Consider the following 5,534-nt stretch of genomic DNA (forward strand, 5'->3'; position numbering starts at 1 on the left):
TATATCTAACACGACCCAAAGTTAATTAGGTCTTTACTATTCCCTAATCAGTAACTTCTAATTAATAAAGTGGAATTCCAAAAGTATTTGGTAACTCCAAAAAATAATTAGGAGGTCTTAACATATATATATATATATATATATATATATATATATATATATATATATATATATATATATATATATATATATATATTTATAGATAAAGGGTCGCCTTAGATAAGGAAATGCTTAAAATAATAAATAAACAATGCCGTGACGAACTAGCCGTTATTTGATTCTTTCGACACATTAAACCCTATTAATTTATCTAACACGACCCAAAGGGGTTTGTTTTATTATATAATTTCATGAAAACGGTAACGCAAATAAGTAAATAGAGTGTCCGAAATTACCGATATTTGGCAACACTCGCTCTCTTGATTCTCTTACTTCCAAAGTCAATTAAGTCTTTATGTTTACCAATTCAGTAACTCCTAATTAATTAAGGGTCGCATTGGATAAGGAAATCTTTTAAAATAATAAATAACCAATGTCGTGACGAACTCGCCGGTATATGATTCGTTCGATACATTCAATCTTGTTAATTTATCTAACACGACCCAAAGTTAATTAGGTCTTTACTATTCCCTAATCAGTAACTCCTAATTAATAAAGTGGAATTCCAAAAGTATTTGGTAACTCCAAAAAATATTTAGGAGGTCCTAACATAAATAGATATATTTATTAATAGATTAAGGGTCGCATTAGATAAGGAAATGCTTAAAATAATAAATAAACCATGCCGTGACGAACTTGCCGGTATTTGATTCGTTCGATACATTAAATCCTGTTAATTTATCTAACACGTGTTAGGTTATGATACATATGATATTACATAAATCATGCGGAAACAACCATTAACCCAGGAATACATATTATTTACACATAATCATATAGCATAATTTAGATGCATACTCTTTGTTGCGTGCCCTCCCTAGCTGCGCCCGAACCGAACAAGAACAAGTCTTTAGGACTCCAAGTGTCGTCCCTCCGTAGATAGTCCACAGCACGTCCGGATCCGCCTTAAGATTGACCAACTAGAATCGCCCTTAAGGTACTAGAATTTTCGGCACTTTTGAGCAAGATGTGTGATTGAATTTTTCTCTCAAAAACTCACTTTGAATACTTTGAAACTCGTTATAAATTGTGAACCCAAGCCACATATTTATAGGGGTATGGAAAGGGAATTGGAATCCTATTCAGATACAAATTAATTAAACCTAGAATCCTACAAGAACTCTAATTAATTAATTTATCTAATAGAATTAGGAATTTAATCATTAACCGAACTCTGCATGTTTTAGGAATCGTGCATGAACACAAACACTCACGCACACACACACGGCAGCCACGATGGGCCGCCCATGCGCGTGCGTGCGAGCAGCAGCCCACGCAGCGAGGCCTACGCGAGCTACAAGCCCACGTAGCTCCTGCGAGCGCTGCGCGCGCTGTGCGCGCTGCCTCGGCCTGCTGGGCCTGGCCTTGCGCTGGGCCTGGCGTGGCCTTGGCTGTTCGTGTGGCGCGCTTGGCTTGCTGGGCGATGGCCTGGCTTCGTGCTGGGCCCTCGTCCGGCAGGCCTCGTCCGATGCTTATTCGTACGATACGCTTCCGATTAAATTTCCGATTCCGGAATTCATTTCCGATACGAACAATATTTAATATTTCCGATTCCGGAATTAATTTCCGTTTCGAACAAATATTTAATATTTCCGTTTCCGGAATTATTTTCCGATTCCGATAATATTTCCGATTCTGACAATATTTCCGTTTCCGGCAATATTTCCGATTCTGGCAATATTTCCATTTCCGATAATATTTTCCGATACGTACCATGTTTCCGTTTCCGGCAACATCTACGACTTGGATAATATTTATATTTCCGATACGATCCATATTTCCGTTTCCGGTAATATCATCGTTTCCGGAGTATTCATTTCTTGCCTGCGACGATCTCAGCTCCCACTGAAACCAAGATCCGTCGATTCCGAATATTCATAGATGGAGTATTAATTTAATGCCATTAAATACTTGATCCGTTTACGTACTATTTGTGTGACCCTACGGGTTCAGTCAAGAGTAAGCTGTGGATTAATATCATTAATTCCACTTGAACTGAAGCGGCCTCTAGCTAGGCATTCAGCTCACTTGATCTCACTGAATTATTAACTTGTTAATTAATACTGAACCGCATTTATTAGACTTATCATAGAATGCATACTTGGACCAAGGGCATTATTTCCTTCAGTCTCCCACTTGTCCTTAGGGACAAGTGTGCATTTCCTAATTCCTTTGTCGCTCGATGCTTGCTCTTGAACATAAGGTAAGAGTTGTCATCCTTATTATGTCCAAAGGTGTTCCTCAGTTTCAGAGTTCAACTGATCAAATAAACAGATAATCATAGCCTATGATTCATCCGAGCACGGCCATGCATTTCACAGTTTCTAGCTCTCCGAGTGGCCTTGTACAACTTTTAAGCATCTCATCCCGATTTATGGGAGGACAATCCCAATCTTGCGATCTTGAGATTAGACTTCGTTTGATAGGTGATTACCTGAGCGTTGCCTTTATAGCCTCCTTTTACGGTGCGACGGTTGGTCAACGTCAAAGCAACCAGTTCTCAAACAAGTAATCTCAAATCACTCAGGTATTGAGGATTTAGTGTCTAATAATTTAATGAAATTTCCTTATGACAGACTTTCATCTCTTACAGTAAAGTTTCATAGGTCTTGTCCGATACTAGTCTTCCCAAAGTAAGTATCTATGCAAATGATTATGACATTGCCATGTCCACATAGTTCAAGAAACAGAACTACTAGTCATCTTGCATTCTAGTCGTCTAACGTTTTCTATGCGTCCAATTTATAGAAAACTCCGACTAGGGACCATTTTCAACCTTTGACATTCAAGCTCACTTGATAGACATTTCTTAGTCACAGGACTGGTCCTGACAGTCTATCTTGAATATATCGTAAAATTGAAGGGACTCATCATTTAATAAACCACAAATTAAATGGAAAAATGAATTCTTTTCATTTATTGTGAATGATTAACCAATAATGTTTTACAAAGATTTAAACTCTAAAACTTTAAAACATTAAACAGAGACATCAAAGCCATTCTCCAATATGCCTGATTCCCATAGCTGCAGTGTGCGAGTTGTGCTTCGCTTGCGGCAGAGGTTTAGTTAATGGATCTGATATGTTGTCATCAGTTCCAATCTTGCTTATCTCGACTTCTTTTCTTTCAACGAACTCTCGTAGAAGGTGAAATCTACGAAGTACATGCTTGACTCTCTGGTGGTGTCTAGGCTCTTTTGCCTGTGCAATAGCTCCGTTATTGTCACAATACAGGGCTATTGGTCCTTTAATGGAGGGGACTACACCAAGTTCACCTATGAACTTCCTTAGCCATATAGCTTCCTTTGCTGCTTCATGTGCAGCAATGTACTCCGCTTCAGTTGTAGAATCCGCAATGGTGCTTCGCTTAGCACTTTTCCAGCTTACTGCTCCTCCGTTGAGGCAGAAGACAAACCCAGACTGTGATCTGAAATCATCTTTGTCGGTTTGGAAACTTGCGTCCGTATAGCCTTTAACAATTAATTCATCATCTCCACCATAGACCAGGAAGTCATCTTTGTGCCTTTTCAGGTACTTCAGAATGTTCTTGGCAGCAGTCCAATGCGCCTCTCCTGGGTCTGACTGGTATCTGCTCGTAGCACTGAGTGCGTACGCAACATCCGGGCGTGTACATATCATAGCATACATTATTGAACCAATCAATGATGCATATGGAATCCCATTCATTCGTCTACGCTCATCAAGTGTTTTTGGGCACTGAGTCTTGCTTAGAGTCATTCCATGAGACATGGGTAGGTAGCCTCGCTTGGAGTCCGCCATCTTGAACCTATCAAGCACCTTATTGATATAAGTGCTTTGACTAAGTCCAATCATCCTTTTAGACCTATCTCTGTAAATCTTGATGCCCAATATGTACTGTGCTTCTCCTAGATCCTTCATCGAAAAACATTTCCCAAGCCAAATCTTGACAGAGTTCAACATAGGAATGTCATTTCCGATAAGTAATATGTCGTCGACATATAATACTAGGAAAGCAATTTTGCTCCCACTGACCTTCTTGTATACACAAGATTCGTCTGCGTTCTTGATGAAACCAAAGTCCTTGACTGCTTCATCAAAACGTATATTCCAGCTCCTGGATGCCTGCTTCAATCCATAGATTGATTTCTTTAGCTTGCATACCTTTTTAGCATTCTTTGGATCCTCAAAACCTTCAGGCTGTGTCATAAACACAGTTTCTGTTAAAACGCCGTTTAAGAAAGCAGTTTTGACATCCATCTGCCATATTTCGTAATCGTAATATGCAGCGATTGCTAACATTATCCGAATAGACTTTAGCATTGCAACTGGTGAAAAGGTTTCATCGTAATCCACACCGTGGACTTGCCTGTAACCTTTTGCAACCAATCTAGCTTTGAAAACTTCAAGTTTCCCATCCTTGTCCTTTTTCAGTTTGAAAACCCATTTGCTTCCAATGGCTTAGTAGCCATCTGGCAAATCGACCAAATCCCATACTTGGTTTTCAGACATGGAGTCTAATTCAGATTGCATGGCTTCTTGCCATTGCTTGGAGCTAGGGCTCGTCATAGCTTGTTTGTAAGTCGCAGGTTCATCACTTTCAAGTAATAGAACGTCATAGCTCTCGTTCGTCAAAATACCTAAGTACCTTTCCGGTTGAGATCTATATCTTTGCGATCTACGCGGGGTAACATTTCTAGATTGACCATGATTCTCACCAGATTCTTCTAAAGATCTCTGAGTTTCATCCTGAATGTCATCTTGAGCATTCTCTAGAGTTTGTTGTTCGACTCGAATTTCTTCGAGGTCTACTTTTCTCCCACTTGTCATTTTGGAAATGTGATCCTTCTCCAAAAAGACACCATCTCGAGCAACAAACACCTTGTTCTCAGATGTATTGTAGAAGTAATACCCCTTTGTTTCCTTTGGATAGCCCACAAGGATACATTTGTCAGATTTTGGATGAAGTTTGTCTGAAATTAATCGTTTGACGTATACTTCACATCCCCAAATCTTAAGAAAAGACACATTTGGAGGCTTTCCAAACCATAATTCGTATGGAGTCTTTTCGACAGCTTTAGACGGAGCTCTATTTATAGTGAGTGCAGCTGTATTTAGTGCATGTCCCCAAAATTCTAATGGAAGTTCGGCCTGACCCATCATTGACCTGACCATGTCTAGCAAGGTTCTGTTCCTCCGTTCCGACACACCATTCCATTGTGGTGTTCCAGGAGGAGTCAATTCTGATAGAATTCCACATTCTTTCAGATGGTCATCAAATTCATAGCTCAGATATTCACCGCCTCTATCAGACCGCAGTGCCTTAATCTTCTTGCCTAATTGATTTTCTACTTCTCTCTGAAATTCCTTGAATTTGTCAAAGGATTCAGACTTATG

The sequence above is a fragment of the Spinacia oleracea genome, chromosome 3 (assembly GCF_020520425.1).
Source record: "Spinacia oleracea cultivar Varoflay chromosome 3, BTI_SOV_V1, whole genome shotgun sequence".
In the NCBI taxonomy this organism is placed as follows: Eukaryota; Viridiplantae; Streptophyta; class Magnoliopsida; order Caryophyllales; family Amaranthaceae; genus Spinacia; species Spinacia oleracea.